General features: G+C 36.9%; 2 protein-coding genes across 9 annotated transcripts in view; one reads left to right on the top strand and one right to left on the bottom strand.

Moving 5' to 3' along the window:
* Positions 1–25,275, top strand: part of LOC139135890 (actin nucleation-promoting factor WASL-like) — a 570,409-nt gene that overhangs the window by 524,724 nt on the left and 20,410 nt on the right. The gene's annotated exons all lie outside the window — the stretch shown is intronic.
* LOC139135870 (neuronal cell adhesion molecule-like) overlaps positions 1–25,275 on the bottom strand; it is an 83,843-nt gene that overhangs the window by 55,775 nt on the left and 2,793 nt on the right. Inside the window, exon 1 of one of the 7 annotated variants that reach the window (XM_070703631.1) lies at positions 21,510–22,038. The exons of 2 other annotated variants lie outside the window; for them this stretch is intronic. The gene's annotated coding sequence lies outside the window, so the exon portion shown is untranslated. Of the gene's footprint in view, positions 1–3,736; positions 3,835–15,221; positions 15,267–21,509; positions 22,039–25,275 lie in introns of those variants that run through there. 4 more of the 7 variants (XM_070703632.1, XM_070703627.1, XM_070703629.1 and 1 more) reach the window with 4 other exon arrangements.

The following is a 25,275-nucleotide window of genomic DNA, read 5'->3' on the forward strand; positions in this document are numbered from 1 at the left end:
TATACCAGAATGACCTTACTTCACCTTCGACCTGAAGGTCATGTCATTGATCCCACAATCCTGTGTGAATACCCCCAGGCATGAATACAAGACAGATCACTAAGTGAATAAAGAAAGGTCATCCTTTCAAGAAACCAATGCGCAAACATTGAAATTTCTCATTGTAGAAGTTCACATATGAATAAAGTATGGGTGACCAGCAAGCCCGTCAACACACTGTCAGTCAAACCAACAACACAATCTATGATTGACCACTTGTAGCGTGTCCGCACATGTTTAGAAACCATGGCATGTCTGAGAAGCAAGTACAGTATCTCCACCCTCCTAACTATTTCATTGTAACTGATGTTTCGTGTCATAAATAAAAAGTAATATAAAATAGAGCTCTTGTACAGACTGTTAATGGACTGGCAACATCTGAATATGCACTGGCTTATATACAATAATGGTCACCATGAAAGGGGAAGCTACTATGCCCTGGTTTCTGTATATATAACGACAATGAAAGGTGAAATCACAGACTCTAGTTGTATATATCACAGTACTGGTTCTCCTGTAGGATTTACAATCACATGAAATGATATCAAACAGAAGTAACCACTTGATAATTTTTTACTAGCTTGATTGAGTATATAATTTTTCCAGAATGTTTAGTTCTATATGTATATGCATTACAGTAAAGAATTAAATTTATGCTCCTATAATCATGAAATATCCAGAAACATTAATTATTTCATTTTTGAATCAGCCGTTCAACGGTAGAATGTACAACTACAGCCAAATCACAGCATGATTGTGTCCAAGCTGGCAGATGAAAGCAAGCAAGTTTTTTTTGCCACTCTATACGAAACTTGTTCCTTGTCATAAATTATCACATCACATATATGCAGTTGGTTTGCAATAACTGCACAGCAACCACTTCATTGCAACTTGCAGGCATACTTTACTGTATGTAATAAAGGTCTACACAAATTACATCTGTTGGGAATATCAAACCCTCCCTGTGGTATAGCAAATGATTATCTACAGCAAACAGAAATGAAAGTGATATTTCAAGTTTACATGACCATACAGAAAATTTATTGACTAGACAGTGTACAGAGCTAACAAAATCACACGTCATCGAATACGTCAACATATAATCATGGTCTCTCCACAACATGATGGAGGAACTGAGATATATAGTTTATTATGCATGTGGATTATGTGACATGAAAATAGGAAATGCAGCATATTATCAACAAAAAACAAGTTTATTAGAACCTTCAAGAGAAAAAATAAGTGGTTATGCTTGATCTTGACTTTAACCACTCAGTTAGAAAATTATTTTACGTAACATTTGGGAAAAAAATACCGAAGTCATATAAATGGCATTTATTGTTAAGGACAGTAAACTTGAAAATTTTAACATGCATTCTCTATCATTGAATGCTGGTCCCTCTGTATTCAAAAATAGAAATGTAACTTGGATTCTCAAACATTTTACTCTTTGTCAAAAATCTTTAGAAGAACACTGAAATGACGTAAATTTTACATCATAGGAGACAATCATAGACACATCTATACAGAACAGTACACTTGAGGTCATTTGTACTTTGTGACATTAATATGGTAATTATTTGACATATTATGGGATATATAATAAAATATTCAAACCTTGAGAGAAATTATGTTCCCTGTTGTATTGATCAACTTGAGCCATTTTTCGCAAAACCAATCTCATTTGAAAATGAATTTATTCATCAGCCATCATGAATAAACACCACCATTTTAAGTAAACAGTTTTTATCTTCTCCAGCATTTACCATGTAATTGCATTGATTGATGTATTTTGGTTTTCAAATTCAGTGAGTTGAAAACACTCTTTGACATCAATTAAACAAACAGAATGCTGAGAATAAATGCTGAACAAGGGTCATTTGTTCTAAATATCCATGATAACATTTTTTGATTTAATCAACTGAAACCAAGTGGGTACAACATGTCGCCTGGATTAGAGGGCTTATCTATACTGCTTGATATGTATTTTACAAATGTCACTGAACTAGGTACGAGTACAATAAGTTCATAAATCTTGAAAACATATTATTATTTAGTTTCTCATCATCACTAACCCTTTCACAAAACTGGCGGGTGGATTAATAACTGGAAAAAAGTGTCTTTCAAGATGTTTTTGTCAAAGCCTGACAGGGTAGTGCCACTGTGCATTGCCAGTGTGTTAATACTGTGTTGGGTGATGGTTTGGGGGTTGTTGTTGATGAATTTTATTAATTTCAGGACAGCATGCAGTCACGCTAGAGGTTATCCAGAGTAGCGTTCCATCAATGTCAGCACCTAGTCCTGATGAGCATGCAGGCTGTACTGAAAGTACTGAAATATGGTGACCTCACAGTCATCAACATACACATTCCTGTGAACTCAGCATAGGCCAATAATTTTACAACACACTTTCATGTCCAACTTTAAACATATCAAATGTGTTTGTCATTATCCTTGCATATAAATGTATGTTGATATAGATGAATGTCTTAAGATAATGAAACACAGATGCAAACAAGAATTTAAAGAAAGAGTATTTCACGACAAACTAAAATGAAAATCACAGATTTTCACTCCAGGATAAATTCTAATACTAGTGAGCAGCTGATACGACAAAGTTCACGCCAACCCATATGATACACTTATGTAGGTGTATGAATACATCCTTCATGTAATCAACAATTTTCTAGCAAACTGAACTGATAACTAAAAACACTGCAACCTCATCATAAGCCTGAATCTGCCGTTTGTCAGAATCAGATTTTGTAATTGAATCAACACTCATCAATCAATACTATATCATAATTGAATTTGACAGAGTGGTATCTGTGGAAAGAGAACTGAATACCACAAACGCACTGTCTTTCTGACACTCCTAAACATGGAAAATATCCAACAAATATTTCACTATATAAAACTGTAAATACCCATATTTTAAAATTTCACATCCAATCCTTTAAAAGACAATGATTATTGTGTTTGCTGAGGATAGTAGTAAAAACAATTAAACACATCTGTTGCTGCGATGGTGTAATCTGTGCGAATAACATTCCGTTCAGAGAGACAGATTTTGCCTGACCTAATAACACACTTGACTTGAAACATTATTCAATATACACCCTCACTCTCACTTGACCTAATAACACACTTTAGTCCGAAAATTTGGGGGATCTGCAAAGCCTAGGTGTTTTGGGATTGGCAGAGCATTATGTTGGCCAGCTAGAATCTAAAACCATGGTCAGCTGATAACACAGTTGTGCACACCTTTCCCAGCCTTACATGTACATTCTGGTCAGTATTTGAGTGACTACACTCAGAAAGATTACAGTACGCTACATCAGAAATACATGCTCAGAATGTAAATACATGTAAGGGTACATCAAAAGTCAGATTTTTAAAAAAATTATTCTGCGATGTCTACATTAACATTTTATAACATTCCACTTTAGTTTATAGTGATTTTGATATCGACTGTCTGCTGAGTTCCATTATCAATGCACTTAATCAGTGGGCAATTTTACTGCTGATAAACAAACACTGGTTTTGAAAATTAGATTTTCAGTAAACATAACACTGGGTAAATTATATGTGACCTGCACTAACCTATGACCTCAATATCTCCTCCACCTGCTGTTTTGCTAAAGAAGTATGGTACCCTCTCCTTATCTGTTCCCTCGAGACAGAGATATGTACTTACGTATTGCACAATAACCAGTTATCAACAGCAGAAACCAAAAGTAACACTTAGCGGGAGATTGGAAAACACACGTCTGATGGCCAGCAAAGCGGTTATAGATAATGTTTTGATATCCCTTGAGTTGAAAAGGCTTGCAAAGAATTGTGGGAAACATTCCTTTATCTGAACAACGCAGATGAGTACCAGCGTTAAAATGATTTTAATGAGCCTCACCATGAGTTATGATGTTTGAGGAATCAAAACTGAAATGAAACAAATATGTTTTGGGAAGAGATGGATTTCCTGAATAAAGCCCAAGGCCCCAATAGCTGGAACTCTTGAAATTTGTTGACCTAAAAATATCTTCCTTTTCAGTATTCTCTCCTGGTTTTTCTCTGAATTTTACCCTCTGAAGGGATATGGACTTTTACTGCAGTAGGAAACCATTCCTTTGATAAGTAAATTCAAATTTTAACAGTCATTTTGATTTCCCACCATTTTCAAAAATTGGTAATATTATTACAATGGAAATAGAACATACAATGTCACAGTTGAAAACATTCACCCCTATGCATTACATTGGACTACTCTGTGCAGTTTATGTGAAAATTCAATGCAGATATGCACAATATCCACTGTATTTTGCTTTTCCGCATAGGGCTGCGATTTAATGTTTGGGCAAACATTTAATTGCAGTGTAATCTTTATCTTGTTCTAAATTGCACATACGGTCCCAACGGGTAGTTAATAATAGGTGCATACACACATCTAAATTAGTACATTCTCAAAAACTTATTTTAGCCTGAAAGTAAAATCATAAAACTCATGCTAAAAGACACAGCTAGGGCTTTAAATCACATTTTTTGTTTGGCAAGTACCAATAAGAGCCCATACAATAATGCTTTTAAAACAAAATCAAACAAACAGGAAACGTTGACAGTTTGTCTGGGCAAGCATAGCAAGGAAAAAAGATAAATACTATATCAATCTGAATGTAGATCAATAAAAATGTAAAATTTATTTGACAAGAAATTATGATGTTAAATGTGATATTCTCTCCACAGAGAGGAAAATGTTCAACAGACACTTTAGTTGCACATCATTTCTCTGGGTATGAGTGTGTCTGCCCATAAAAAGCAGGACATAAAATTGATATTTTTTATTCATCCTATTGTCCAACAGGTAAACGCCCAATTACAGGATGAGATACCCAATACCCACTACCAAACACAGCAATAAGGAGTAAGGAAATTCTAAATAACATGTGAGTGAAGACATTAGATGTAATTATAATTTACCACTTTGGAATTTTTTCAGCAGATTTGCTGAATACCTGAATGTGCTTGACACTTTCTCATCAGATGTCTAGTCAACTTGCTTCTGCCCGAGTCAACAGGAAAAAGTGATGTCATTTGCATGAAATGAGTTTTCACAAGTGGAATGCAAAGTTTACATGTTGACTGCATAGCTTCCTCCCTGCCCAGTATACACAGGTATACACAGGTATATCATAAGTATGATTGACCAACAGGCAATGCAGACAGTGAGTAAACAAAGAAATTATATGTGGAGTGTTCAGTAAAATGTACACACGAACCACTGCGATGACAGTACTGCCACTCTGAAGAAAGAAATGTCTGATTGACAGTCACTGATTCATGTGTAGCACAGCAGTCTGTTATCTCTGTGTCTGCATTCTAATGAGCTTCAGCAACACTGTGGCTTGGCTAACCTGTGACTCAAGTATTTAGCCCAAAAGCTGTGTTGGTTAAAATTGCCAGTATGTATTTTGCTCATCTATCCCCTAGTCGGTTTTGGAAACATGCAAATAGAGTTTTCAGCACCAATTGAAAATAAGTCAAGTGTTTTTCAAATATCACTATTTAAAAAAATAACGTCTTTAGAGTTATTTTGTAACCTTATTTTTTTATCTCTTTTAAGGTCAATGATTTTGACAACACAAATTACGACAGCTTTCCAAGGGCATCCATCAGTTCATTCCTTAAGCCAGCCTACAGATGGACACACCCACCAATCAGCATACCTTTCTAGATTTAACACTCTTACTGAACACATTCACCTATACCAAGGACATACTGCATACATAAATCACCTTCCTTTGGACATTTTCAAATGAATTTACCTCAGTGTAACAAGGTCATCCATGATACCATGAGTACTTCAAATGCTTTAGTCTCCATTTTTCTCCGATGGCAACCCAGTGGAATGATATGCAAACAAAACTGACATTTTTCAAGGCATACAGCACTAGAGAATGTAATTGATGAATGATGATAATTCAGCTTGGCAGCCTGGATGACTCAATATACACTCAGCAAAATTTCAATAACCCCGTTTAAACCTTGAACTCATTTTGCATGCTAATTACAGCCTCAAATAACTGTCACGTTTCACCAATTCTGCTTCGCGTTACTAATGCCCTATCTTTTTTCAATTAAAATAAAATTAAAATGACACATGATACGAGTGGTTTCGTGCAGAATATTCCATTTCTAAAATTGTTTTAATTGACCAAAACAGCAAATAGAAGCCAATCTGTAGACATTTCAGGGGTCTACCTGCTTTCCACTACAAATTTGTCTTTTATGATGTCACATCACAGCTCTGATGTGATACATCGAATTTCATCTTTTTGTCTTTCCATTAGCAGTAACACAGTCAAGTGTTTTACCATACCACTGAACCATACAGACAAAATCTAAACACAGAAAACAAACCGATCACAGTACCAATGAGTTTGTTGTAGTCAAACAGTCAACAATTGCCCTGGGCTAAAGCTCATTACAGCACTAAGCTTATTTTGCTAATCGCTATTGTACCTGTGCAGCTCCAATACACAACAAACATTCTTGTTGCAAATTATGCAACAGGAGGGATGACAGTGTCGTCACAAATGCATTATCAATGCAGGGAAAGTGACACTCATTACAACTTTGAATATATTCGAGTTGAAACTGGCTTTGGCAATTTTAGCTTTATTCCCCAGAGATATTCACATCCATTTTCAAAGCAATAAAACTACTGCCATGTACTGTCACTCCAACCAATTGTCCATGGGAGGAGATTAAGGCATTTCTATTACAATTAATGCTGTCAACTATGTCACTGGTATTATGGACAGCTTAATGATCTTGGGAAGATACCCAGCTTTGTTTTCTACACACCTTACACTTTCCCTCTGTCTGGCAACATACCCATGCCTAAATGCTCATATGACCAAGTTTTGGAATAAGAAATTTTCCATGTTTACAAAATTCTCAACACATGACACAACATTTGATTCTTTTGGCACAGTGTTCTAGAAATATAGCTGTAACATTTTCACTTGATGCTTTAATATGACTGGTGTTTTTCATTTTCCTCTCAATTTGTCCGCCTTCTTGTTTGTAGTTGCATAAGATCCAGAGTTTTGCCTTTGGAAAGATACATGTAGTATTGAAGAGGAAATTCATCATGGAAAATAAATTTCCATGGACATTACAAAGTGGGACAAACTTGTATATTTTATGTTGTTCTGCTTTTGAAACATGGCTGAGATTATCACTATCAGTTATTAACACACCAATCCAGCACTTGTAACACAATAAGAAGCAAGAAGGGCATGAACCAGTACATAGACATACCCTAGACCCTATTCGTTGCTTCTTGCCTTCATCCCCACTCTGTCTGACGGAGAGGGAACGTAGGCCGAAAGCGACGAATAGGGTCTAGACTAAGACAGACATAACGTGTTCAAATACCCAGTTTATAGGTATGCATTGAAGACATGGAGATCATAAGCAGGGAATTCATTGAAGTCTGCAAAACAAATACCGGGTATACTCAAAATGAACCATAAATAATAAACCAAATTAGATGTTGAATTCTTTGTCTATTAACATTGACAGACAAATTCTTTTGTAAGACGTTGAGACTAAAAAGACCTAGGCCCTGAGCATTATTGATTTTGTATGTGAAAATTTAGAACCTTTAGAAAAATACAGTATACTGACTGTTTTCAAATGTGAAACACATTACCTTACAAAATTTTCATGACAAAACTAATTGAGACCAATTGTGCAGTTCCTGTGATCACCTGTATTTCACAACAGCAAATATTACTGACAGTTAAAGGTCAGGTCAAACCTTTGACTTATGACCTTACCTGGCACATGCAAACCTTTTATCATGAAGTCATATCTGGCATTGCTAGTATAATTTACTTTGTACAAAAGTGTTTCAATTACAGTCACATATTTTGACCTAAAACAAGGCACTGGCAATGTTCTTTTCAGAAAACAAAGTGGTGGTCTTGTTTGACTTTCAGATATTAATGTCACAATACCTGCATTATTGTGATGAACAAACTAAAGTCCCTACCAACCATGACGTCTGTTGGTTTTGAATTGCATGTCCATATATCACACATTTATTGTACAGGTCAGTTTCTTTTATGATCCATTGATCACTAAAAATTGATAATCACAGGATATTACTTGGCTTTTACAAGTTTCATGAAACTTGAAGTCATATGTCACCAGGTCTGCAAGTCTCTTTACAGCAAGGCTGGATAACTGAAAAGTATTCTTTGTTGAAATTGCAGCCACCAATTCCCCAGACAAAAAAACTCATTACATTCTAGTGTTACCGCTGCATGACATTACATCCCATGCAAAAATCAAACTAGCATTACTCCAATGGAGGTCTGACATGTGACCACTGGGCATGTTACACTCCATGGGGTAGCATGAAAGGCAACACCAGCAAGGCCCCCTTTTCACAACTGACTCTCTCATGAAGGCTTCCTTTGATCATATATGCCAGTATACTGCCTGTATGAATGTCAATGAACTTTCATTGCCTGTGAGATAGAAGGCACAGTACAATGAAAATAGGACATAAATCTGTACACAATCAACGTGAACACATAACCTGGCGCTTGTATCAGTCCACTTTGACAAAATTTATGGCCCTCTGAAAGTCCTTTTTTGTGTAGGACAATTCCTGAGAAAGTATATAAAGTTAATGTTTAATGCTGTGTCCTGGGAAAAAGTCTGGCTTTTGCTCAACAAAGGTTGTAAAAGGTGTGTCTTCTGCAAACACCATTTTGTCTGCAGCGTGGTTTATACTCTGGCCTACAAAAACAGATTTTCTTATCTTCATATTTGTACAGTATCCTACAAAACCACAATGTAGATTTGTTGACAGTCTTTAAACCTTTGTAGTTATTTTTCCCCCCCGCAAGAATAAGGTTCACACAACCAACTATAGTATGCCTTTGTGTTGGCAGGTAAAAAAGTGTTGCCATGGAAAAACATGCATGTAAGAATAAAACTCTGAGAATTCAACACATATTTTAACACTTTCATTTTCTGTTTTAGAGACAAAGTGAAACGGTGTCTATCTAAGTTGCAGATTTCAAACCAACTCTGGGAATCAATGGGTATTGTGGAACTTTATCAAGAAGCCGGCCAAAATGTAGATAATGCCATGGCAGTTGACTGAAGCAATGAGGTAAAAAGGTTTTTGATAAGTTGATCGCCAGATGTGGAAATATCTGAAGTTTGAGTACCTTCTTGAGATGTTTCCATTCTATGATTGATTACGCAAATTTTCAGACACTGCAAGGCTGTTTTTTCACCCAAAGGTAACATTTGGAAAAATAAATGTTCTACAAGAAAGTTAAAATATTGGCTGACATATAATTTCAAAAATATTAAAACCAGCTTTCAGAAGGGGGAACTGGAAATGATAGTGTGGGATAACCTACATGTAAATCGGATTTCCATGTTAAATGAAACAAGAAGGGTACATTAATTCTGATGGGAAATTAAAGCAGCTATGTATAATATCAGTGACTTTTGAAGTAAGGAAATTTATCTTTGGCAGGGTGTCTTTTCTCAGTGAAACTGTCGGTCTCTTGCCTGTATTTAGTCAGTATTGCTACAGGGTATGTGGCATCATTCTTGACAGAGAGACGTGTTGGCGAGCAAGGAGGAGAAGTGATTGTTGTGAAAATAGGGTAGCAGTCTCAGGTAACTATGGTTACACAAACTCATATCATCGCAGGATATGAGTAGTTTAAAACAATGTCTAATATTATTAAAAAGCATTACACGTTTCAGAATTACATGCCTGCCAACATGATATTATGTGTGACTAGGGTTACGGAAGGTTAAACACATACCAGGGCAGTCTGTCTGGGTACTATATGAATGTTTAATTGACTAGTCTGGCCAGTTAAATAGCCAGGAGGTGATCAGCCATGGAGGTAACTTCAAATATTATTCTAACTGATAAACCTCTGTCAGTTAATGTAAACTTGGTTGTTGATCTGTTATGGATGGGGGCTGTCTTGCACAATGGAGGAAAATTCACCATGAAAACAAACAAATCATTAGAGAGCCCATGATCTAAGAGTTAATCTATGGGAAAATGATGGAAAGGCATTTAAAAATAAACAAGATGATTGGTGAACTTGGAGAGGGATCATGCTGTTTGTGAAAATAAACGACAAGGGCAAGTATTGAAACAGTGTGGAGACTACTTGAAGGTTGGATGATTGACATACATACCAGTATATACCACTGGGTATGGTGAAAAATGTACTCTTAGCAGCTAACCTCTTCGGTAGCTGTCTGCCTTTGACAAAGGAATGGCTGTTACTTCAACCCCATAAACACTGGAATGACTCAGGACTGTAGTTACATTTGACACCTGTTCACTGTAACTAAGTCAAGGTATTTTAAATCCAATTGTGGAAAATTCTTGGAGAGTTTTAGAATTCACCTCGTATATGACTCAGAGGAACTATACTGACCAAACAACATGACACTACCATTGGCTACACAGCCCGTTCACTGGCCTGAGATGATACCTGTCACACATCAAGAGACCCCTGGTGTCCAGTCTGTGAAATAGCACTGGAATGTTCAGTTGCTATTAGTTTCACACTCAATCATTATAGGTTTCCAATCCTGGAACACAATGTAATGATTGTGTGTGGCATAGCCTATCAATGTCAGACAAACTGTATTGTTCCAACTCATGATGGTTAACAGGAAACTGATTTTTGGGAAAAAGACTGTGTCAATATAATTCTCTTACATTAAAAGCTCTACCAACTCACTTTTTCTTAACACTAATTTAGAATATAATCTGAAGTTTACAGACAAAAACCATCATTCGTAAAAATTGTGATCAAGCATTGGTAAATTTTAGCATTTTATGAATCACGCAGGCTTATGATTTCCTTTTTCAGATAGTTTTGAAAACCAAAATGCCTGAGAAATTCTAAACTATCTTAACGAGGATTCATTTGAGTTTCATAGAAGACAGCAAGCATAGGTTGAAAAATTCCTATGACAGTGTCGTCTACATTTCTCAAGGAAACACGACACACAGACCTTGTTGGATAGGATAATCACTGATAATACTGGGTGCAAAATAATGTGTATTTCATGTTCTTGCAGGGTAATTGGACAACTCTAAAGCACAAACTGCCTTGCAAAGTAACATTTTAAGATAATGCCTACATGTATACCTGGTGATGAGGATTTGGAGCCTGATGATATCCATGTTTGCAGAAAGCATGTACATGTAGAAACTGCAACTGTAACAAATTTAGCTTTTTCATTATCATTCTTGATATTTTCTGAATACTTTCAATAATGCTTGGATTGTACAATCATCTTCATTATGGCTATTAGCCAGGAAATAGAGGAGTGAAATGTTAATACTAAATCCCATCACAGAATTGGTGCCGATCATATTGAGCACAGCAGAGTCTCAGCATACTGCTATAATCATAGGAATGAGAAGGCATGTTTAGAAGTGATCAAAACCTGAGCTGCAACTATACAGGATGACTTATCATTTGAATACAGAGGCACTGATGTCTACACGACAAACGCTCATGATGCGCTAACATTTTAAAGCCCCTCTATTTAAAACTGATGGTGAAAAGTGAATGCTTTCCCATCTGTCATTCATCAACGTTAATGTTACTTTGATAAGATTTGTCCAATGTGAGAATTTATGACAGTGTGACGTTATTCTTCCAACCCAGCTCACACTGCTTGCACAAGCTGTCTTTACAATGTATGGGAGATATAACACATTCACACTCAACATATGCATTGTCTGTGACCTAATTCTCACCAGCCGTCCATCAGTTTTGACAAGTACAACAAAAAAAACATCAGTCTCCGCCAGGGGAGAACATCACCAACTTCTCAAGCAAACTAACAACACACAAAAATGCTGAGTAATCACATTCAAAATGCCATTGTAATATTCCATCTTATCAGAACAACATGATTTTACCCTTAACTGCATGTACATGTATGTAGATGGCTCTCACGGAACAGATATGCAAGCTTGAGTCTAAAAAATCAGTAATGGAGGAAAGTTAAATTTATCATCGAACCAATAAAATTCTGGATGGAACGCCTAACAGAGATAAAAACGAAATAACGGATTCAAAATTCCACATCTCTACAGATAAAACCTCTTAAGGCTTGTCGTTTGCAAGCTCATAAAACTTGCAAAACACTTGCCCACAGAACACTATAAAAGAGTGCCAGCTGCTATATCCACCACAGCTTCAGAGAACAGTAGCACCGGCAGATTTTGAATGCTATTTTACCCATTTTTTAATGCATTTGAACTGGACCTCAATATACTTCAGATAATGGAAAACAGATGACTATAACAGTACACCACTTTCCTTTAGCCAGATTTCAACTTCTCTTCTCAGCTTTCACTGTTTGAACTGAAAGTCAGGCATGAATGGTGTATTTGTAACGAACACTGGCATCTTGTCAGGATGGAGGAATACCTAAAAGCTCCCACTGGACGGTTAACATGCCCCAAATTGAGCTGATCTACCATCTTTATAACATATTTAACATGATGTTGTCTTTCATAAAAGTTTTTTCAACACTATCATTGACATGTGCACTGATCTATATGGTAAATTTACCTACTGGTAACTTACCCAAAATAAATCATGGTCTGAGCAACTGTTTCCTGGATGTGTAGCATATCATTGCAAATGTTACGTACATTGATATATACATGTAGTGTATGCAGTCTCTTTCACATTTCACATCTGCCTTTTTGTTGTCATCTATGGGTTGGTAATTTCATTATTTTGAAATTTCTACCGTAAGTCTTTTACTGTTATTGCTTATCAAATCCTTACAAAGTGTAGCCACAGGCCTATACTATACAAATCAATGCACTGTGTGCCAAAATACTACAGTACTAGATACTAACAGTGCCATTACCCAACCAATCCAAGAGCAGTGTAGTGTAACTGAAGCCCTACAGCACTGGACCAATCAGTGAGCAGTACATTTGAAGCCCTACAACACTACACCAATCAGTGAGCAGTACATTTGAAGCCCTACAACACTACACCAATCAGTGAGCAGTACATTTGAAGCCCTACAACACTAGACCAATCAGTGAGCAGTACATTTGAAGCCCTACAACACTACACCAATCAGTGAGCAGTACATTTGAAGCCCTACGACACTACACCAATCAGTGAGCAGTACATTTGAAGCCCTACACACTAGACCAATCAGTGAGAAGTACATTTGAAGCCCTACAACACTAGACCAATCAGTGAGAAGTACATTTGAAGCCCTACAACACTACACCAATCAGTGAGCAGTACATTTGAAGCCCTACAACACTAGACCAATCAGTGAGCAGTACATTTGAAGCCCTACAACACTAGACCAATCAGTGAGCAGTACATTTGAAGCCCTACAACACTACACCAATCAGTGAGCAGTACATTTGAAGCCCTACAACACTACACCAATCAGTGAGCAGTACATTTGAAGCCTTACAACATTAAACCAATCAGTGAGCCATGTACCTAAAGGCCCACAGAACTAGACCAAGCACTGTGTTATATTTACTGATACTATTCAACTTAGTACATTGATACAGAATACGTGAACAGAAATATCAGTAATTCTTGAGTAAACCTTTCGTAATTTTGTCTCTTTTTACTGGCACTATGTAATTTCAATCCATGTATCATATACTGTGATATACATCATCCATGAGCTGCTCTGGGTGAATATGAATTCCAACACATTAGATGGTTGAGAAATGTTTTCCTTTTGATTAAAGATCCTTGTACACTTGGCTGGTTGTAGACTGTTTGTGTCTAAAATTTATGTCACCATTCAAATGTAATTTGCCTCATAAGATGGACATAAAACAGGTAATTGTGTGGACATATAGCCACATTGTTGATTAGTTTGGATCTGGAACTTGGTTTAAACACCAAACTTAATCCTTTTTCTACAAGGCTCCATAACAAACCATAGAAATAAATACCACTTGGGAGAAAGAGGATTAATTTCAAATATTCATTTTTTTCAGGTGGACTCCTACCCTCATTTTAGTATGGTATATTGGTCAAAAGTACGCAATACAACTGTTTGCACATTGCTATGAATGTACAAGTTGATACCCAAGATTGCTCAAAAAAGAAGACATTTTCAAACTGAAAATTTGATGAGAGCACAACCGTGAGAGTGACACCACCAGTACACTGCTGTGGGTCTTTTCTATTCACACTGTCACTACATCTACTACATCTACTACTGCAGATCGCCCACATGCCCTGTTGGTCATACTACCCACAGTTTACTCGTCACCAGACTTCCATAGTATAGGTGTTGGAATTTGAACATTACTCAATCACACCTCCCACACATCATCTTAATTGCCCCCCCCCCCTTCCCCATAAATACCACCATTGTACTGTTGTAATTACTGACTTACTTTTGTTCTACCCTGTCACTTTTTAACTCCTTACATATTGTTGACAACAAAGAACTTCAAAGCATTTAAGTTCACTGTTGTAAAGGCAAGAACAATGAAACCTGTAGACAGCTTTTGAGTACCCTATCTATTATTTCATTCCCTCCATCAGCTTTCTTTCACCACTATCCCATTGGGTTAAGGAGTCATTATTCAAAATGAAAGACGCTCTGTGGTCTGAATTACCCGTAGTTATGCAGTGCCTCACTCCTTGCACGTAGACGTTAGACGAGAAATATCTACCTGCACCACTCCCTGCCAAAGAAGAATTATTCCTTTATCAGTTAAGTTCCCATTCTCATGGACATATGACAAAGCGGGCTCTGTCTGCTATTGGTTCAATCAACAGGTTGAGAATGTTGTCATCTGTCTTTCAAGTTGAGAAAACCCTGTACAAGTGGACTGATTGGGGAAGTTGGTACCACACGTTTAATACATAAAATAAACATAAATATAGGTAGTTAAACTCTCAAAGTGAACCTGGATACCGGACTACAATGAAGATGGGTCCTGTACTACACTTCACTTTGACCAAGGAACATGATACCTCCCCGGCCTTGCTCCCTACAGACTATTTCACATTCCCTGGATATGCTGTGCAATGTACTGGTAATGTTTGTGTCTGCCCCCCTACAGCTTGGCTAAGCAGGCTTACCTGCATAGCAAACCACGTTAGCTGCACCAGCTTTCAGAGCCTGATTACACCTAGCTAGTTAATATTGGGACATGAGAGGGCCAAACTGTGTAACCAATGAAGGGCTGTCAGGGAGTTTATGAATAAGCATTGTTCAGGTAATAGTGTCTCTGCTGGTATGTTGTTTTCAACAGAGCTGTTATAAACCCATGTTTAGAGGACATTGGCGGACAGAAGGTTGTAAATTTATTTTTAGTGTCCCATAGTCAAGGATCTATCCATTGTTTCATTATGAAACAATGGATAGATGGACTTAGACTCTGTAACACTTGGTAGCACCATGAGTTCAGTGCAACATGTAATAATTCACAAAGTCTCAAAGTATAGAAAAAATACAAACGCAATAACAGAAATGGTAGGAAAATGAAAAAGAAAAGAAACGTGACAAAATGTTGTAATGGTGCTGATGTGAAACACCTAATCAATATACATAATGCCCAGCATGATTTCTGACAAACACGTAATACTCTGACACAAAGGAGAGGAAATGCAGAATTCTGAGAAAATGTCTTTCAAGCTAATCTACAATTAAATCAGTATATGAAACACAATGTAGCGTGTCATATAAAAGAGTTGAGACATTATTGGCCAATAGTTGAGCGACTGAAATCCCAGCTATTTTTAACCTTGATGTAAAATAATAAAACACCAGGGTAATAAAATGTATGTACAGATATGAAGTCACCTTGTAAACTATTGAAAAACATGGCCATGTAAGCTTTGTAACTGAGTGAACAATGCTAGTCCACCACTATTGAAAGTACATGTTAAGGAAAACAATCCACCATCAAATAGTAATACTCCACAAAACATTGATACCTGAAGGACACAGGACAGGTCAGCCATGACGTCAGACTTATATTTTTAGACATGCAAATTGTGTACATCAGAGAGGGTCAACCACACAAACAACCTTTATTGTGGCTGGCAGAGAAATGATTCAAATATGTTTGTCTGTGGTGATGATAACATTCACACATACACATACATACTGCATTCAGCCTAACTCATTATGCTATGAGATGTACATGAATTGATAAGTATGTGGGCAGTGAAACATAAATGACTGGTGACAGCATCAATAAGTCAGGTTACATTTTAACTGGTCTCTTTTGACAAGCTAATCTTATAGTTAACCTTCCTCTGTGTGTCTAATGTGCATTTCTTATCAAAGACATGTTAGCCAGAGTAAATATTAACCTTTCATACCATGACCATTGAATTTTTCCATTGTAAATATTCCCACCAGGTGATACAAACTAAATTTACAACTTGGTTGGGAAAATTGTTAGTTAGAAGTTCAAAAAAAGATGTGTGATGCTGTGAAAATAACAAGTGATGGAGAGCCACAGGATTGGATGAGGAAAGCTTAAATCATATATCTGATGTAATAAGCATTTAGACAGAAAAGCCCATGTACAAAGATAAGACCAATACCAAGGTCAGACTGAACACTATCAGCACGTGGGAGGTCACAAGTGTAAATATCTCCATGATGTAGCATGAGATCAAATCATGATGTGACAGTTAAATTTGACAGTTTTACAGAGCAGAGGATTCTGGGATTTAAGAAAGTAAAATGAATGGTTGCCTTTGATACTATCGAAACTAAAGCGATGCTACCTATTGAAATCACTTTGTATCACAATCAAATATGGGAGATTGAAAGCTGGTAAGGTTAAAATGTTACTAGTAACATTGATGATGTGTCTATTTTCATCGGTAGTCTGCAGACACACTCTACATCTTTGATGCTGTAGGTTTATCAAATTAAATAACATCAAACTTTGAGACATCCAGTGCTGAAAAAAAATTAATATTACTTATGGAATGAGTCAATCATTTGATATGACAATAAGAAATGAAGAAAACTTTCTCAAGATCTCATTTTTAATACAAGACAGGCGGTACCAGTTTTTTTTCTTTGATGCCTACTGGCTAACATTAATGTAAGTTAAAGCAGCATTCTACTGGAGGATTATTGGACATCCAGATGGTGATGAAGAAATTTAATCTTGCAATCAGTTGAAACAACATGAAACGGAAAACACAATTCCCTTCATGATTAATGACATACAGTTCCCATCATGTGAATATTGGATTAAAGTGTAATTAATTAAAATCTGAGACATTAATGTGGGCTTTTATAGCACTATGCTATAACACATAAAAAATCATGAAGGTAAAGGTTATTAATCATCAAAGTTAGAAGTTTGTAAATTCAAATTTGAAACAGCAAAACTGTCCATTTATAAATACACCAGTCATTTATTTCTATGCAGTCAATTCACACATAATGTCAACCTTATCTACCTGTGCCTCTGTAGCTTGTACTGGCTCAGCTCTAAATTTAACCTGTGATGCCTTCAACAGCTGTGTATCCAATCATATGCCAGGACCCTTGCACAGTAAACCAGCATCTGGTTTCAGTTCATCAAAGTTACGCCATACAGGGAAATACCCTTTGACCAGATACTTTTGGTCATAACTATGAAAAAATTTGTCAACTTTGATGAGGTCTGTCTACATAATGTGTTGACTTTTAAAGATAAGCCAACCTCTGAGCAACAAAAAATCAAAAACAGAGGGTGAGTGCACATCACTTCTAATACTGTCTCAAATTTCCTAAATTTCACCATCTGGACACAAAAATGGGGTAGCTGTTCCTCCCTACGGTGAAAAGGCCCTGAAACTTATAAACAGGAAGCAGAGATGAAACATCTGAACCTATGAATGCACTAACTTGCTGTGATGTGGCAAATGAATTCCTCTTAGGTATTTCAATGACATGACCTATTTTCTTTTCCATACAACTTTTATGTGCATTTGGGAAACCCAAGGGCTACATCGCTGCAGACGGCATTGACAAGACTACATACAGACTACATAAAAACCAAAACCTCATCCAGAACCTTAGACTGCTCTACAGACTGCATCTCATCTTGCACAAATCATCAGCCTGATTTAGTCTAGGCCAACACTCACTCACTACCCAGCAGGCATTTTCCAGACATTCATGTACACAACTTTAATCATGAATGGGTGTTGTAACCACTGTCCTTAATCTTATTGGGTATGTGCAGTATCTCAGTGTCAGATGGGAGGCATGACCTCTGACCTCACATACCCTTTCCCCCATACATCTCGGCTGCATTGGCTATTAATGATGTGGTTCTTTTGTGTTGGACACAACCCCGTATTTTCTATTTTTATCTCGTGTTTGTTTAAGTGTGTCATTAACAAGTTTAAAATGTGACATTTCATTTCCATTTTTCATTATACAGCTCAGTCAATAACGAATGCCTGGCAAATCCTGTTGTTGATGATTATATCCCTAAGGCTTGTTGTAGAGTTACAATTATGTGATATGCTGTTTTATAACAGACATGTTGGACCCTTCACTCTTTTGTGCACATTACATCTTGTTTAATGTATCACACTATCTGCAAATTTCCCTTGATACACAAAGTCTGTAGGTTGTCATGACTACCAATCTGTGTTCACGAGATGGGCGGATAAATCTATTCAGGTCTCTTGGAACACTCTAGATCAGGAAGGTTATACTACAGTCCAGATAGGGCTGTAATGACTCAAGGCTGAAGACAATAGCTTCCGCCCTATTAACAGTTCCTTTATATACAATTGCTCTTTTGTTGGGCTTCTGACCACATCCTTCAGTTTCTAAATGCTGCCAATTGGTACATCCTGTCGGCAATTCCACATTCACTGCCATGGTCAACATTTACCAATAGTTGTCTGCCTTTCACTAACTGTTTCCAGGTTTCAGCAACCACATAACCATTGCATTAAAAGTTGTTGTGGACAGACATACCAGATGGAGTTAATACTCCGTACCACTGTACTTCATACCATACTTTGTTATGATGAACAGAAGACCTTTCATACATGTGTGTTTTGCTGCAATTGGCACTACACTGTACATGAGAAGGCATTTCAAGGGCTTGGCCAAATATCATTCAATTCTGACGGGAGATTTATGATTTTAGCAAAGAGAAGAGGCAACCACTTACCAGCCTGCAAAACCTAACACTGCAATCTGCAATATGATTTGGATGGAAGGAAGGATAAAACCTGAACAAAAATATGCAAGGTTTGCTTGTTTGTTTGAAAATTTTCTTACGGTATTTATATTTGTCGATGAAGAAGGTAACTAGAAGGTTGGGATGGAAAAATTAACAGCTACAACACTGACCAACATTCAAACAAATTCTCAGCAGAATTGATCAACCTCCCCGATTTCAATTGACTGTCTGTGTACCAGTTTAGTATGCAAAGATTCTTCCCTAAACAGGTATTTCTTAGCTTGAGGGCTACCAGGTAGACTGGAAATGGACCAGACAAAACCTTCAACATGTGTTCCATGGCAAACAGACTACAAGGAATTTTCCAGGTATGAGATAACTAATGCATGTCATTTACAGATGATAATTAACTGTTCCATGCATCCTATTTTTCTAGTCTTTAATAATTGCACTTCTTGAGATCTATTTTTACACACTGCATGCAGATCAGAATCACAGAGCGATGATAATTATGCTACCTGAAGGTGAAATTTGCATGATAATAGAGACATGAAGACATAACCTTGTAGCAAGGCTTATTTTTCCAATGCTTAAATATTTAAACACAGTCACCATAGTTATTTTTGTTATGTAAAGAAAATATTTAAATCTCTCATGTCAATAGAGGCCAAAGAAGAGAGAAAGAATATTTCTCTTTTTGCTGACGGAAAATTGCATCTAATCACTGATGATGATAGATCAACATAAAGTCGCCTTGCCTGATAATTGCAATACAGGATATCACTACATTGTGATGACCTTATGGTAATTCTATAGTGCCTAAAATACTGGCAGGCAATTACAACTAAAACAGCGTAGATGTCCTTCTTTTTGCCTGGTTTGAAAGTACATAATTACTCATTGATTAAACACACAATAGGTTTCTGATATTAATATTCATTTTAAAAAGGACAGAAAAGGGGCACGTAGTCATAGACTGTGAACAAAAAACAAGGTGAATGACAAGCTGTGTGTCTGTGGTCATTGATGACTAGTTTTTTTCGTTTATAGCCACTGACAGGAGTTGGTCATGATACCCTACGTTCCATTCACGTTCACAGTTCACATTCTTTTTGGCATTCACGTTGAGTTTTCAATGTAGTTCAAGGACTAGATACCATACTATTCCCTAGAGGCATGCTAACAAGCTTGGATGGAATGGCTACTACAGTATGATGAGAAAAACAGACACTATAGCTTTTAAGTCAAATACATTTCACAGCGACACTGATGATTTTATGATAACTTGCTTACAATTCATTACTAGATGAGAAACTGCTAATATTTGCAAAATTGTGATAATGATAAAACTGCCACTATTTACAGCACAGTATTGCTCAGTTTGTTAGCAATTTTCAACCTATAACATCAAATATCCACGCTCTTGAGTCAAAAATCTACTATGTCTTGTAAACATTTCATCAGGTTGCCTTGAAGTATTTTAGCTTCTTGGGTAAACTGATGTAGCTGTCAATATTGAGGCAAAATTAATTAAGAGCTCTGTACAGCCAAAATACACAAATTCACCTTTCATTGTCCGTATCATCTCATTCACAGAAACATGAAAGACTTAGTTTGTACATTTTAAATCTGGAAATAAATAACTGACCAGTTGTAGATCAGCAAGGACAGCTTAGCACTAAATTGTTGTCATTTTTTTCTCAAGGCAGCCACACCCCACCTAACTGCCATGACACATAGCCTATTCACCGTGAATTCATCTACATAAATAATGTTAATTCACAACATCTTTCCGTGCTCCTCAGCAGTGTCGTAAGATTCCTTGCAATAACACAAACCCTATTCAAAACACCAATATATCAGGCAAAATTTCCTAAATCATGTCACAAATATCTGTAATTTGAACTTCACAGTGGTCTGAGAAATATTTTGGAGATGGGTGGACTTCTTAAATATTTTCTATCTCTCTCACATTTTAACATTTACTCCATAGATTCCTTTCTGATATACTCACAAACAGCGACACTGTGTGAGTCATTAAAATAAAGCTTACTTTTTAATAATATATTGACATTCAACATTTTTTCCAAACGATCAAATAGTGATATGCAAATGATTCACCATGTATGGCATAAGTGACCAGTAATATGTTAAGTATGTTTGACATTATCCCTTAGTACACACAAAAGCACACATAGATGTTTACCTTTCTGCTTTGTATTGAGGGCAAATGTTTATCCTCTGTCCAGATTTTCAACCCTGATGAGGCTCCTACACATCAAATTCCAATACTCAAATGTTTTCCCACAAATGTGAAACTTGCATTAATATCCAATTTCTAGACCAAGAGGCTCATGTTTTCCTCTAGGGGGAAGACGTTGCCTTCTCGGTGACGACCGAAGAATGTGATATCCACGATTAATAAATGATAGCAGTTCAGAATTGCCTGGATATCCTTCATAAAATGCCCACAATGTAAGATCAAATCTCTCCGAGTCTTTCAGTGGGAGGATCAGTGGTTCCCGGTGATGTTGAGATGATTATCTCAAACTGGCACAGACAAGAGTTTAGTGAATGTCACAGGGATTCCAATGATGCATCAGTGCACTATTTGAAATTCATACTCTCCTAGTCCACGTAATGAGAGAAAGCGGGTAAAGGATATGAACAGGATATGGCTCATCCAATGGGTACATACAGTATCTTGCACAACAAGTAATGTTGGGGTTTTATTTCTGAAAGAAATACGTTATAATGACTAAAAGATGAGTCTGTGATATTAGGGGTCAATGTTACTAACGGAGGTGGCATCTCTACATGTATAACATATATGCAGGGTTACTGTACCCCACGGGTAGAGTAATCGTAATATCAGTTTTTTCTCTTTTACAAGACTGGCTACTTTTCACCCATATCAACCACAGCATTTCAAGAATGAATCCTCTCACTATACAGCACTTGTCATCTCAAGTCTTGTCTAAGATAAAACTAAACAATGAAATTGGGCCTTATCAAAGCTATGTTCCCTGAGTGTGAAACTGTTGCCCCTATTTTGCCTGTCTTGGTCTCTCTGAGCTCATTTACATGGCATACTTTTCAAAGTACTTTCCCACCAACCTTGGCAGGCTCACAACAAACAGTAGCTTTCACTTGTCCTGTCAACCTTGCAGTTTGCTGGGAGTTTCTTTCTGGAGGACTTTTACACAAATGTGTAATCCAATCCATGGTCATCATAAACAAAAGCAAACTTTTGTTTACAAGACCGGTTACCACAAATTACCCTCAGCTGGACTTTACTAAAATACCAGGGAGGAGTATTCATGGTAAATGATTTGAAATTGCCCCAGACACTCCATTTGACACAAATTGGGGTTGGAGAGTTCCTGCCACCCTGCTGTCTATCATTCCCCTTATCTTAACCTCAGCCAAAGTTCACCGAATTCCACTCTGTCTGTCTGTACAGATGTAAAGAAACCTGATTCCAAATTAAAATGTTATCAATCTGCATGGCCTGTAAATGGTGCATTTCAAAGACTAAATGATCTCTCTGGATGTCCCCTTTATTTTTTTGACAAGGAGAAGATGCACAAGTCATCAGAGAGACAAATATTCCCAGACTGTCCATCGATAAAATTACTTGGAGCATGCTTGTATAAATGTGGAAGCATAAAAGTTTGCATGAAATTCATTTGTATACGATATTCCTACAGCCCAACTACTAAGTAAAATCCCTTCCTGGACTGCAGACATTAAGTAATTTGATCTGGCAGTTACGGTACTAGCCTAATGTTATAGACAGACTCCATTTGGAATTATTCTGTCTTACCATTTTAAAATGGAAAACTATTCACTTCTGACAGTGTTTGTATTCGCAAAGGTCATGTTTCAAGGGAGTATGTCTGTTGTGCTACTGGTAATAAACACAGTGATAAGAGTTTTTGAGGGAAAGACTTAAGTGCCACCAGTTCATTCAAACTTCAACCAATACTTGAACCAAGATACCAGTGAAATCTCTCTGATTAAACAAAATACTGCTACACATGAAACTCTGTTTTACTGGTTACAATGTAGAGGGAACTACCAATTATCTTTCAATAGTCCTGACATACACTCAAACATTGTTTTGTGTCTTAATCACGCTGTTGATACTTTTTCAATAAAGTGTATCAGTTGACAAAGATGTTTTCTGAAATTATTTTTCCAAATCCTCGAATGCATGAGGCAAATTTCATTGGTACATGTATGCTCTAGCAAGCACTCACACTAAAAGAGGGACGGGGCAAGATGTTGATGACTTGCGGCAATCATCCTCTGGCTAACAATAGGGCACATAGCAATGATGTCACACAAGGACAACATGGTACATTTAAATGCAGATAAACAGACCACTAATCAGAACACAGAAATATACTACCATGATGGATGAAGTCTGACCATTCCTTAGGACTGCAGACAACAATGGATGCATTCCGTCTTCTGTTTTACATTACCCAACACTTCACAAGCATGGTCCACTTGCACAAAGCAAGAAATGGCAATTAAACCTTCCCTGAAGTTTCAACTCCCAGGGTCACCCCACTTCACTTGAAGACATGAATAGACAGTTTGTGGTACTGTACCTAGTACCTAAAAAACTTACTCTAGAATGCATTTCACTGCCATAAATTGATAAATTTTGGATCCAAGCATTTCCAACATGCCGATGAGGCATCCCTGATCTGTTTACTATTCACAACAGTGCCTAAGACGTCTCATTAAATGAAGTACACTGAACACTCATAGTAAAACAGCACTCACATCCATATTTGGTATCAATGCTAAGCAGACCGGTACAAAAAGCCAACAGCGCTTTTCAGCAAGAGCTACATGCGGTTTGGTGGGAGCAAAAACAGCGTCTTTTGTTGAATGGATGTGCTTGGTTTTATTTATACAGCTGCTTCCAGCCTTTTCATATTCACCTCAACAACCTACCCATTTCCCATTCACAATGCCACAAAAGCACATTAAACCACAGATAGGTCAAAGGTCACCTGCAGCAGACTCTATTGAGGCAGCAGGTAGAGAGTTGCTGTTTACTACAGATTGAAAATAACCCTATCTTCCATCTTTTCTACAGTCTGAAATTTATGGAGGGGGATTCAAACCATTTTTCAAATGCCAGTTCTATATGACAACTCTGTATATTGTATTTTTACTGGTGAAAAATATTTCAAATGAGTATATTCAAATGTCCTAAACAGTTATATCCATGAGCTGACTAATTATACATTGGAACTTGAAAGACTTTTGCACAATTTTGCATGACTGCTGGCCATTTGTGCTTTTGGATTTATTTCATGAATGGAGTCTATATCTGCAACAAGTGTAATGTCAAGTCACAGAACTTGAAAAGGCAGGCAGCTATTTCGGTGACTTATTAAAGATTACTATCATTGAGTGTACATCAGGTCACGCAAAATGGACTGGAATTTGATTACTTTGCGATGAACACTATAAATATTTTAAGAGTGATTGTCTTCTTTACATAAGAACCAATAGCTAACACTCCCTTCCTACAATCCAGCGATGACAATGTGACTTAATATGTTTCCCCAGCAATAATCCTCTCTCCATATTACTCATTCACAAAATGTACAAAAGCCCCTACCCACAATGCATGATATCACATCCTGCAATTAGGGTTTGGAAACAATTTTCGGATGTGTAAACTCAACCCCCGAACCCCCCACCCCCACACATGGAAGGTGACAGACTCTTTAGAGTACGTGGTGCAAAGAAATTTAAAGTCAATCTATTGTTAACGCTGTGATGTAAAACCAACATCATTTGATCATACAGTTGAACTTGAAATCAACATGGCAAGTGATAGATTAATAGTACGATTCTACATAGAATCAACTCACTTAAACTGCTTTAACCACTATTTAAAATATGCACACATCAATGTTAAACTGCTAAACCCGCTTTTGTAC

Source organism: Ptychodera flava, chromosome 6, assembly GCF_041260155.1.
Source record: "Ptychodera flava strain L36383 chromosome 6, AS_Pfla_20210202, whole genome shotgun sequence".
NCBI classification, from domain to species: Eukaryota; Metazoa; Hemichordata; class Enteropneusta; family Ptychoderidae; genus Ptychodera; species Ptychodera flava.